This window comes from Lygodium microphyllum, chromosome 7 (assembly GCF_053477565.2).
Source record: "Lygodium microphyllum isolate KBCC chromosome 7, Lygodium_microphyllum_v1.1.10, whole genome shotgun sequence".
NCBI classification, from domain to species: Eukaryota; Viridiplantae; Streptophyta; class Polypodiopsida; order Schizaeales; family Lygodiaceae; genus Lygodium; species Lygodium microphyllum.
In genome coordinates, this window is record NC_141141.1 from 19,303,091 (window position 1) to 19,316,782 (window position 13,692).

A 13,692-nucleotide genomic window follows, 5' to 3' on the forward strand; every position below is an offset into this window, starting at 1 on the left:
AAAGGATTAAGTGTTGCCTTGCGCGGGCTTGGTAGGTTCTTGGGTACCGAGATAGGACCTAAGGCTGATGCCTTGCTCTCCTTGGATCACTACGCTCAGCTCCCTCCTTTTTACACGCCCGAGTATGGCAAATAAGAGGCTAAAGACCCAATGTGCTAAAAGAAAATATTTGTTGATCAGGCTATAGGAGTCCCCACCTAGTAGGAGCTCTTAGTTGCATTGTCCTTAGTTAGGTAGGTAGTTCAGACCACCACTGAGGATGACCTCTTGGATAGATCTTATTAGCTTGGTTGTGTTAGAGCAGTTGGTTAGTGACTAGCTTTTGACTTTCTGTCAGATTATGCTAGACCTACTCCTCATGGATTTCATGCCTTGCTTTTGACAAGGGGATAGGGTGAGAGCTGTGATGTGTTTTGTTGTGTATCTAATTTGTATCAACGATGCCCTTTGTGATCGTGTTTATGTACAGATTTGTTCGTGGGATTCGACGGGCTAAGTCGCCCTATCCCGTGGTCGCCAATGACAGATTATTTTTTATGCCGAGAAGTGCTTAAAGATAGCCAAAATTTTTAAATTTCAGGGGAAACATAGACTTCGTCGAAGGCGGTGGTGGCAATCAGTACAATTTTAAGTGGCAATGCCCGGAAAAGACTTAAAAGTCCCACTTGACAACAGTTGATGAATTTTCATAATTATTTAGCATATCAGATGGAACCTTGGGAGATGCTTGGTAGTGGAGGACTTCAAGATGGACTCCCAGGATTTTTCGGACTGCGAATTGGGTACCAGACACAGGAGATAGGATGTCCGAGAGGCCAAGATCCAAAGGCAAGTGGGAATGGGACTTAATAAGTCCAAAAGACATGACTCTTGGGGGCTCCCTTTAGGGAGCCCAACCAAAAATTGAATTTAAGGGGGGGAAGGTGGGGGGGGGAGGGGGGGGGGGTTTTCGCGCCGTGCAGATGAAGGCGCCTTCTTGCCAATTATTGAGAGAGGCTATGGGGACTGTAAGCAACCCCTCCAACCGACTAGATACATGATTTACACTTGATCTTCGGTCCCCATCGCTCCAGACCGCACATCAAATGGTTGCTCAGTTGTGGAGATTAGATTTCAATCTTTCTCTCTCCTCCCTCTCTCTCCTGCAAGGGGCAGTTCTTATGTGTGAAGAAGAATGAAACCCGGTTGGTGAGAATGCTCGTCCGGCACGCTACCGGATTGCTTTCAAACCAAAGGTGGGTTGAAGATGGCAGTGTGGAGGCGGGCTGAGCATCAAACAGGCCCTGGTTTGCAAACCCCCAACAAGTTTCAAAATCCAAAATGATAAAAAAACAGATGGTAATGGCATTTTTACAAAGAAAATGGCTCTTTTTCCGCATTTAATAGGGTTAACAATGTTCTTATGGGTTGAAAATTGATGGACATGTTGTTTGCTGTTGGTTTTAGTCTTTCATAATAAAAAAACTCAAAAAATATACACTTAAAGTGTGGGGAATAAATGAAAAAAACCCGAAAGCATGGTTTTTAGAGGAAAAATGAAGTTTTTGGGCTTAAAATCGGAAAAGCATGAAACAAAACACCAACAAAATCTACATGTTTACTATTTAAGGACTTAAGAGCCACAACTCTGAAATAATGCTAATTTTTTTCCATTTTTATTGATTAAAAATAAGAAAAATAAGAAAAAATGAGACAAAATAGTTTTTAAAAGGGAAAAAAGATAGGGAACAGACGAGGAAAATTATGGAAATTTATGGATGTGGCTATGAGTGTATAATGAGATTAAAGCATGAGGCTTTGCCTCAGATTATCCCCATTTATATATTTTTGTGAGTATTTACTACTTATTTCGTGCGAAATACACATGAAATCACCCCTTTACCTATGCAACAAGGAAAAACCTTAAAGGGTAGGGGAGGAGGGAAGTTTGAGTGCTGAAATAAAAAATTTGATGTATTTGCTACATTATTCATATAGGATGACATTATGTTAAATAAAGGGAAGTACAGCATGAGTGTAAGGCTCGGTGTCTTCTCTCATTGCAGCAATTACATGCTAGTGTATGGAAACATGAAAAGAATGGATTTGTACAATGCACAAGGCTATTTTTCCAATTGTTTGAGCACTTAATCATATACACATTTGCATCAAGCATCGTTAAATGGTATCAATTACAAGCTCTTGGATGCATAACACTTGGTTTCTTTAGGACTTGACCCACGTAGAGAGAGTGAGCAACCCAGCTGTAGGTCTAGACGGTGGGTCCAAGGGGATGGATAAGTGAGGATAAGTGCATTCATGGAACGATAAATATATTGGCACTAAGAGGGGAGTCTGTTTCGAATGTGTCTATGTGTGGAAGTAGCGCATCGAGGGGCCAATCCCCAAGATGTAGGAGAGCTGCAGTAGGGCCGTGGCAATTAGCCGACATGGTGCCCTGTGTCTGTGATATGTGGCATTTATTGTAGATATATGTATAATCTCCCTTTGAGGAGACGAGAAAGGGAACCTTCATTGGATTACAGACTATAAACACGCAGTGATTAGTGTTTAGGATAGTGTATCCCTCAACAGACGCTCCTAGCTCGCGAGGCCATGTGGGGGGTTGTCTGTTGAGGGCATGAGGTCCGGCTAGTGCCTTAGCCAGTGCCATCCCATTTTAGGTCCCATCACTTTGTTATCTTCACATATATATGACCATAAAATGTGTACGTATACAAGAGGTGCTTGCTCAGCTATCGACCATTTGCCTTTACCCTAATAAATTTTCACTTAAAGGCCAATGCATATTTATGGGAGTATAAGAAGAAAGTGAAGATGTTATCCAATGCCCTTCGACACTCTACAATATGCAAAGCACTCAGAAGGTAAACTATTTATGAGAAGATCTATAGGGTTATCATATGTATAGATCTTGACAAGCTCAATGTGCTTGTCCTCAAGAACCTCCCTAATGAAGTGATACTTTACCTCAATGTGCCTTGTCTTTGCATGAAAGACAAGGTCCCATGCCATCCAAATGACCCTTTGACTATCATTGTGCAATGTAGGTCCCCTTTTCTATAATGCCCAAGTTTCCCACTAGATAAGTAAGCCATATAGATTCCTTGCAGTGGTAAATAAATCCGCACATGGTTGCAATCAAGAGATACAAGAGACTACACCACTTGTAAAAGTGAAGACAAAAGCTATAGTAACCTCCTAGATACTACACTCTTTACAAAATCAGCATCTACGTATCCAAGTATAGATGCATCTTTCCTTTTGAAGCATATGCACATACATCTAGTGCCATTCAAATATTGCATGATATTCTTTATTGCCTCCCAATGCTTCTTGCTAGGGTTTTTCATATACCTCTATACCTGCTATAACAACTCCTACTACATAACCAATGTCTAGATGTGTAGGAACCATGGCATATATCGAGCTACCAATTGTGGACATGTAAGAAACCTTGGCCATCTTAGCCTTTCGCTCATTTGACTTGGGATTGTCCTCCTAGCTAAGTTTCAAATATGGAGGCAATCGAATACAAATGGTCTTCCCCTTCTCCATATAAAATGCTCCAATACCCTCCCAATGTATGTCTTTTGAGACAAATAGAGTATATTTTTATATCGATTTTGCATAATTCACACACCAACAAGGTGACTATTCCCCAAATCCTTTGTGCCAAAGGTTTCTTGCAATATTTTATTTAAAGCATCCACATCCATGATTTACTTTCTAGCAATCAATATGTCATTCACATAAAGAATCAAGATCATAAAGGCTACCATCTCGAGCCTTTTCCTAATACATAGGTAGTAATTGGTCTCACTTCTAGTGCACCTCTAAGATTGCATAAAGGGATCAAAGTTATGATACGATTCCCAAGGAACCTATTTCAAACCATATAAGCTCTTATGGAGCTTAGACACCAATTCCTCCTCATTTTCCATAACAAACCTCTCAACTTGCAACATGTAAATATTCTCATGCAAGTCCCGATGCAAGAAAGTAGTCTTTATATCCATCTAAACCAACTCTGTATCCTCTTTAGCAATCAAAGTAAGGACTATACAAAGGGTGGTCATCTTGACTACTAGTGAGAAGATCTTATCAAATTCAATCTTCTTCTCTTGCTTAAATCCTTTGGCCACCAATGTTGCCTTGTACTTAGGCAATGCATCGGATGGAGATACCTTTAGCTTGTAGAGCCATTTACATAGCAATGCATGTTTGCTCTTAGAGAAAGGAACTAGCTCCTAGGGAGTATTCCTTTCCAAAGAATACATCTCTAACTACATAGCCCTCTTCCAATTATGATTGTCATCCCTAGTCATAGCATCGACATAACTAGAGGGCTCACCACAATCCATGGCCATGACATAGTCTAGAGATAGAGTTTATCTTTCTAGCAGCCTGGAAACCCTCATAGACCTCCCCATATATCTATCCTATAAGATATGAGATTGTCCACCACCCCTATCACTCCCACTGGCAGGTTATTTATGCATCTTATCCTCATTAGTCATGACATCATGGCTACATACTACCCATCTTGATTAAAGATCCCAAAAGTGATAGTAGCCGATTTCATCTAACTCTTCATAGCCAAGAAAGATGTATTTCTTGGACTTAGAATCAAGATTACTCTGCTTGTGTCTAGGTACATGCATAAATGTCTCATAGCCAAAAACACTAACATGATAATAACTAGGTCCTTACCGGACCATAACTCCTTTGGTATCCTACCATCTAATGGCTTTCTAGGAGACTTGTTGATCAAGTGCAATGTTGTCTTTATAGCTTCAACCCACCTCCATTAATGAGACCAACATTAGAGAGCATACTACGGACTCATTCCTAAATGTTTCTATCCATCTTCTTAGCCACACCATTTTTAGCGGGGCCCCAAGGAGCTACTAACACTATCTTGGTACCATGGATTGCATACAAGTTTATAAAGGCATGCAAGGTGCACTCTCCACCATTATCAATCCTCAAGCACGTAAGCTTATTGTTTGATTGATTCTCTAAAGATGCCAAGAACTTTTGAAATCCATCCAAGGCATTACTCTTCTTGCAAAAAGGATAAGCCCAAACCTTCATTGTGTCACTATCTATAAAAGTGACAAAATATGATGCTCCTCCTAAGTGAAATCATGGGCATTGGCCTAAACAAATCACTACGAACTAAATCAAGACATTCTAATCTTTTACTCTTACTACCTCTCTTATATGGCATTACAATGCTTACAAAAACAAAGATCTGAAATTTTTTGAAATGAAAGATAATGCAAATGACAGAAAGTTTTCATTCTAGTGACTAAGATATGCCCCAAACAATGGCACCATAAAGAATCAAATGGTTATTCAATGGCAACTACAACATGGCCTTTGACACTAGATACATATAAAGGATACAAAGTACCAGATTTTGGTCCTTTGGCCACAACAAGAGATCCCTTGCAAATCTCTTGCACATGATCACCAAAGATCGCCCTATAGCCATAATCATTAAGCTGTCCTATATTAATTGGACTTTTAGGTCAAATTTGGAATACATTTTGCAAGATAAAAGAAAAACCATTTGGTAGTGTGAAAAGTGTATATTCTCAAACCTAACGATGGTGCATGCATAGTTATTTCCAAGGCAAATGTATCCTCTCTTTCCACTATCATAAGTAGAGAATTACTCTATATGTGGGGTAACATGAAATGTATGACTTGTGCCTCTCTCACGAGAGTTGCCCTTGGAATTTGACCTTTCTCTCACCATAAGTGCACTAGAGCTCTTTGAACCTAAAGTATTATTTATATTCACCCCCTCAATGAGCAAATTAATCTCCATGTTAGCACTCGTAAGACCATTTGCGAATGTATAGTTAATAATGGCAATCCTAAAGGTATCCAAACTCTCAAGCAAGATGACTAATAGAAAGATGGCCTTAATTTAGTCACAAAGTGTGATCTTCAGATATGCCAACTAACTGAAAATATTATTTTACTCATTTAGATAGTTGGACATGGAAGTCCCCTCCATATAGAGATAAATGAGTTTATTCAACCAGCCAAAATACCTGCGAAGCCGCACTTTCTTTCTCTTCAAGTTCACCAAGGCTTTTTCATATCCATATACACCTTTCATATCTTTTGCATTAAAATATATGGACTTTGAGAGTGTTAACATAATAGTGGAGCATGCCAACTCCTCTAGTTCCTCCTATGTATTTGCATCCATGTCTTCAGCCTTAATCCCACTATGATCAACTTCACCTCTTCTATAGGACTACTACATTGTATATTTGTCCTTTCTAGTACAAAAAGTTCATACCATCAATCTTTTCAACATTGAAAAATGCATTCTCTAAACTTGACAAAGAAGCCATAATGACAAAAGCATATGTGCACCAAAACAATTAGATATACCCAACTGTAAGCTCAAAATAGACCAACAAACTGCAAACAAAGTGGCCTCAATGTTAAGCAATGGATATCCAAATATCAAACTAGCATAAAAATGATGCAATAATTATATTTTAGTACTCCCAAATGTTGATGAATTGTTTGCAAGATTTTCCATGTATTCTAGCTATCTTCTAAGTGCATAAGCAGCCATCTAAGACCAAATACATACAAACTGCCTTCATAAATCAATTTTAGCACTCCCAAAGAAAAATGAATTTTTTGCAAGATTTCCCAAGTATTTTGGCTATTGTCTAAGCATAAGTATCACCTAAGACCAAATACATGTAACTGCCTTTATAAATGATTTTTTTGCAAAATTTCCCAAGTATCATGAGCATAAGTAACCACCTAAAACCAAATACATGCAAATTTCCTTCATAAATTAAATTTGGCCCACATAATCACCACAAGATGAGCATAACCAACATGAAAAAGCCTTTCTGAGCTAGTCACTGTACTGTTGACTAAGGTGTGAACCTTAGAAAAAGGTTTATGTGATAAAATAGATACCCTATAGCTTCTAGAACATTAAAAAATGTGAGTAGACCACTATGCTATACGTAGCAACACATATCATTTTTAGTGACATGATTTTCACGCATCTCAATCAGCAACACAATCCATAAAATTCTTTCTCTCTTTTATTTTCTTTGTTACAGATATAAGCAGAGCCTTTACATAAGGCTCCAACTTGAGCCCTCTAATTAAACCCTCTATTTGTAACAAGCAAGTCCCTTGCTTCTAAGAGACAAGCAAGGTCTCGATGAGGAGAATAGTACCTCTATCAAGGTGAGGGAAGCAAGTATCGATATCTAAGAAGAAGCTCAAATCCTCAACCTTTGTGACAAAGCTTCACTACTTGCACTCCTCATTCCAAGTAGAAGATCCCATGAACATCGAGTGCCACTCTGATACCAATTGAGAGGGAAGTCGTGGTGGTATGCTAGGTAGAATGTATGGAGTGTAAGAGGGTTGAGAGAGACAAGAAGACAAGAGTGTATGCCCATACAATGTGTATGTATACAAGGGGTGCTTGCCTAGCTATTGGTCATTGGCCTTTACCCCAACATATAACAAAATAATTTGTTCAAGAATGCATTTGCTAATCTAAGGACTCCATCTTCAATAAAGTGAGCGCAACACACTAAGTACCTCTATCTCCAAAGCACTTTTGAATTGGCTTCAAAATCTATTGCATCATTTGGCACCACTATTTCCATGGCAATGCTTCAAAATCTTATGATTGAGTCTTCTAAACATTATACTCAAAAATCCATTGCTTGCATCTATAAGGATGGCACATGCTTAGTAGTAGTCATATATTTGAGAATGTAACATGAAAATGATCTCACAAGATAGTCAAAATTAATTTTACAATGTTTTAGCGTCATTTTCAATCTTTTTTTGGGTTTACAAATGAATGAACATGAAGTAATTTTCATAAACACACTTTGATTTAAGGTTTGATGCATGTGTTTGCCTTAAAGTATTAACTTTTGAATATAATATCAACAAATGTGGTTAAAAACCACATAATTTAGGTCGTATTTGATACGATTGGGGGTGTTGGAGTAATTGCATGCATATGTAGGAATGACTCAATCTGTGTGTAACATTCTAAAGAAAGGTGGTTATTGTTTAAACCCCAAATGTATTAGGTGGAGAGTGTAAGTTGATTTGTTAATGTAACTTAGCTCTCTAGCAATGGGATAGAATTGTAGATTCTATTGTCTTATTCAGAGTGGGTGGGATGTGCAAACCAAGGTTATTACTACCAAGGTTCAAGTTTCACCAAGATGAAGCTTAGATATTATGACACACTTTGCCTTTTTGAGGTATTTAAGCATGGAAGCACATAAAACCCAAATAATATAAGTTATATAATTATTGAAAGGGCAGATGTTTGCATAATTTAGAAAACCATAGTAAACTCAAATAACATGTCTTGTATGATACAACTTGGCATATGTGTGCATATTATGTAAAACATTCAATTTGTACATGCTTTCTTTAGGTTAAGCTTCATTCACTCTTTAAGTTAGATAATACTATTACCATCCAAGTACTCTTCACACAATGCATGACTTTCACACCATACTTAATTGGCACCTTCCATTTTCATAATCATGACACATGCACATGCATGGTCATAGAAACCTCATAGTATTTAGCATTAGCATACATTGAAAGGCACTCATTTATTTTTCTTTATATGTATTGTATTCATTTGCAAATGCATAGGGTGAAGATTGTAATTTAAAATTAAATACCCTTTAATAATAATTAGCTAGGGTTGTGCTTTACTTTGAAGAAAATTACACACACACACACACACACACACACACAGAGTCAAAGAGCATTAAAAATAGACAAAGGATCAAAGTATTGAGTTCACTTACGTTAGACTTTTGGACCTATCAATCTAGACTAGAGATCATTATACAATTTAGACATGAATAAACATCTCAATGATGTCACCATTCATACTTCTAGCTACTAGCTATATTGTAGTAGAGCAAATGAAAGTATTGTTGTTTAGGTGCATAGTTATTTTCCATAACCAGAATGGTATTTGCACTAACAATGGAAAGGGGCAACAAAGTGTCCATGACATTCCATGAAATTGTTGAGAGCCACACAAATTGTAGTAGAGCCAATGAAAGTATTGTTGTTTAGGTGCATAGTTATTTTCCATAACTAGAATGATATTTGCACGGAAAATGGATAAGAGGCAAGAAAGTGTCCATGACATTCCATGAGATTGTTGAGAGCCACACAAGTATTAACAAGCAATGCAAAAATAAGTTCAAATTTGAATTCAATATCAAAAGGGCATATGTATGCAATTGTTTAAAAATTGCATGCAATGTGTCAAAAAGTTCATACCATGTTGAGTGACATAAAAAAGATAAGCGTCTTCAAGAAGCCAATATAGTTTTAGGTCTTACATGGTCCCCATAGGTATTGTCTTTAGAAATGTGGCAAGGACTATATTCAAAATGGACACAAGGACTTCAAAGATGGAAAATTGTTAGTGTTTCATTCCCATGTGGAAGTCTACTTAACATAGCAAAACTCATCATTGCCATGTGGAAGTCTACTCAACATAGCAAAACTCAACAATCATACATGTCAATCTTAGAAAAAAAAGGAAAATCCTATTGTATAATACTAACAAAAAAGTGAGATGATATCCAAATAGGCCGCCATCAAGTGAATAAAGCAAGTGGAAAAAATTTCACTTCAATTCTTTGCAAAACTTCATGATATACAATTTTTGTCGTGGTATTGCAATCTTGTCCTCTAACAAAACCTTAATAGAACTAGCATACTTTACATGATTGAATGCAACATGGATCTTCCCATGGGAGAATATTGGGGTCTTGAGATATGGTCCTTGATATGTCAATGTCTGACCTTGAGACTTGTTATCTTGCAAAAGTAAGTCGAGTGAGAATATGCCTTCTTCTCATTATGAATAGAAATCTTGTTGAAATTGGAATACATGTGATTCTAGGTATGAAGACAATATTACAAGTGTTCATCCTTGTAATAACATCGTCCTCTAAGACTTTCCTACAAAACTGCCTTTATATCAATATAGTACCATTGCACAAGCCCATTTCAAGATTCAAGTTTCTTAGGAGTATCATATGAGCTTTTTTTTTCCCCAGCACCAAGCAATGTTGAGGAAAACTACCACTGAGACCAATGGAGTTAAAGTGCTTAGTGGAATAAAGGAATCGACATTATAGCAAAAATGAGAATCACCAGGCATTGTTTATAAAGCAACAATATTCAAGGCATTAACATCCTTGTGTGTAGAGGCCAAATTTATGCATAATCATGATTTGAAAGGCTATCCATATAAACAATGGACATAAGATAATCCAAATAGTTTCTTTTGTCATTAAGAGAGAGAAGCCAATTAGATTCTCTAAATTCTCTCCTTGTATGGATACCCACATATTTTGAGACAATGTAAAATGATCCCACAGTGGAGAATGATAAAGTATTGCATCATCATTGATGCCTCGTCCTAGATTACAAGACATGCTACCCTTACCAACTCCACCAACTAGTCATGTGTATATGAATATTACAGGAAAATGTGTTCTTTTACCTCTAATGGAAATTTGAACCTTGAGTGTGCAATTTGTCCTTCTGGCCACAACAATGCAACAATACCCAAGGATGCAATTGCTAGTATGAATTTTCCCTTGCCTTGCAATCTTGTGAATGAAGCGACTATACATATATATTTCCCCTGATCCATCTTGACCATCCAAAAAGAATGCAATGTTACGTAATGAATTCATATCATCAAGAACATCAAGAACTTGAGAGGGAGATTGAGAGTTAAAATATTACTCTTGCAATTGTGAAGTTGAAACATTTTTTAAAAATTTCATGTTCTCTTCGATCAACCCACCAAATGAGTAAGATAATGTAACGTACCCAAATTTTCCTAGTAAATGACTATGCCTGATTTTCACCTCCTCGTATGCGAACCATTGAATTTATCACTTATTTTTAAACACATAAAATTCCCTAACTTATCTCAATTTTTAGTTAAATTATTTAATTTATTTTTTAGAAAATTAAGAATTTTAATATTCTAAATATTAGATTATTATCTTTTTTATTTAAAGTATAGTATTTGGGATTGATCCCTTCACAATTAGTTTGTGTATATATATTAAAGGAGAACTAGATAACTTCAAGGAAAAAGTGAAACGAAGCATGGGTCAAATATGGATGGGGGGTCAATCTTAGAGGGTTATGTGATTGTAACTCTTTATCACAACATACACATAGACATGTGCATGCATGCATGCGTGCGTAAAGAGTGAGAGAAGAAGGAGAAAAAGAGAAGAGAGCGGTTTGTATGTTGTAAGAACAATCTCAAGATGCTTTTAGCGCATATCCCACCATTCTAGGGATGAGAGAGAGAGAGAGAGAGAGAGAGAGAGAGAAGGGATTCCAATTTCCATATGGGATATGGGTGGGAGTCATATTACATAAGAGGGTTGTGTAAGCGTTTGGACGCGAATAGATTTGTAATATGTCTCAAGGGATTCGAGAACGCAGAGATTGAACTCACGCACCCACTACAACTCGACCCACAGTGAGTGAGTGAGTGTTTGGACATGAATAGATTTGCAATATGTCGCAAGGGATTCGGGAACACATGCACCCCTCCTACAACTCAACCCATACTCGATCCACTACATCACGACCCCGTTGATAAGGTTATGTGTGCTTATATGAGGGGGTAAACATTGGGGGCGGGGTTAAACACCATTGCTTTACATGCCGTCTACGTGGGTCCAGACTCCACAGAGCTAGTTTACCCTACTCGAACAGCGTTTCAAAAATTTTCAATAGAAGAAAGCACACGTCGGTGTAAAATAGAAAACACACAAAAAGAGACCAGCCGACCAGCGTGCTGTTTCCCGATCTTTCTCGCATTATAACTCGCAGTAAAAGAAAGGCGCAATGCTGCCGTGCAGATTTATTCGGAAATTCAGTGCTGGATCGTAAGCTTTCTCATTCTATTATTTCATTACGATATGAATATTAGTTGTTTAATTTTCTTTGGCAATGTCGTTCGATGGCTTGATTCAGCTCAAATTTTGCTCCATCTCGATTGCTTTTACTAGAATTGATTGTACGGCAAGGAGTTCAGAGGAGAACTCGCAAACCCAAGTTGTCTTTCACCTGCTAGTACATCGGGATGATGTGTGGACACTAATTGTGCCTTTCAATAACAATAAAGGGACCGGAATCGAACTTACTGGAATTAAGCGACTTGAAACCTCATCATATGTTGGAACTCAGCAGTATGGCTATCATACGCATGCCAAACACCACCTTACAGCATCAAACTTTTGCTCTGGTCTTGGCCAAGCAGTTAATCTTCAAGACCCTGAATTAGCCGAAGCTTTATCGGATTCTTACTAGCACCAGTAAGAGCAACAAACACATTAGCTCTGGCCCTTACATCAATTCAATAGCCAATTTCCTCTTTCTTTTCCATAGCCCTTTGAGAATCTGGTTACAGTATCAATGCAATTCTGCCCCTTGACATCCGGGCTTACAGCCTAAGAGAAAGTCTTCTCCCATATTCTATCGATTGCATTGCCATATGCCTTTTGCTGCAAGAAATAAATATTTAGCTTGAAGGGAGGAGGACCTTACCTTATGCTGAAATTTAGCACGAAGGTTATTATCCATGTGGAAATTTGGCAGCTCACTCTGTGCGACAGCAGGGCCATAGCAGGAACAGAATGGCGATGACTTCTCTAGGGGCTGACCAGTCACCATGTCCTATAGGACAGGGCAGCAGCAACCGGCTTGCAGGGTGATGATACCCCTTGACAGTAGGGTGACGCCTCCTAACAGTAGGGTGGCACCTCCTTAGGCTGGGCTGGAGTGTGAGATGGCTGAAGAGAAGGAAGAATGCTCTGAGAAGAGGGGTGGAAGGAATGACAATAATGAGTGAGTGTTGAGGAATGCCTACAATGTGTCCTTGTATAGGGGATATTTGGGCATTTATCCTATTGAAAAAAACAATGCCTTTCTTATAGATAAATATTTTTGGGGCTGTTATTGTGGAGCGAAATTAGGCCAAAATGCATGATAATTTTGTGTTAGTACAAGCCTTTAATTTTAAAGACTCAACACCCCCCTCTTAGGTCCATAAAGGTGCCCAAGGGAGCGAAAGACAACTTCACCCTCTTTTACCAAAAAGGTTCCACCCCAAAGAGACCAAGGCATTGGACCAAGGATCTTGGTGATGAAAATCAGTGGTGGTTGAGTTGGGAATAAAACTCAATCCACCATAATTGTCTGAGAAAAGAAGGAATAGACACTTGAATCAGCTTGTGGTGCTGAGAAGTAAAAGCTGCACCTATAATAGGAGGTGATCCTAGAGTTCCACAATCTAGTGGAGCTCATGACCAAAGCCATTTTCCATTGGATGGTCAAAGATTCTTCCACCCTTTCTTGCTCTAAGCAAGTGGCGTTAGAAAAGGCACAAATCCATTAGGGCAAGCTGAATGCTCACATTGGCTTGTTTATATGCCTCTCATGCACACTGGCGGTCATTGGTCATGGGAAGCACGTGATAGATGTGTAAAGAAATATTCGAACACAGAATACAAACACAATTGTATGACAAAGTGCAGATTGATAAAAGAACTTAGTAGGGTTAGGGTAACTTAGAGACCACAA

At 38.1% G+C, this 13,692-nt stretch overlaps 1 protein-coding gene across 6 annotated transcripts in view; it reads left to right on the forward strand.

Annotated features, from left to right (window-relative positions):
• The first annotated feature begins 11,439 nt into the window (after nt 1–11,439).
• D2HGDH (FAD-linked oxidases family protein) overlaps nt 11,440–13,692 on the forward strand; it is a 204,358-nt gene continuing 202,105 nt past the window's right edge. Inside the window, exon 1 of one of the 6 annotated variants that reach the window (XM_087681132.1) lies at nt 11,440–11,996. The gene's annotated coding sequence lies outside the window, so the exon portion shown is untranslated. The remainder of the gene's footprint in view (nt 11,997–13,692) is intronic. The other 5 variants (XM_087681131.1, XM_087681127.1, XM_087681129.1 and 2 more) reach the window with 5 other exon arrangements.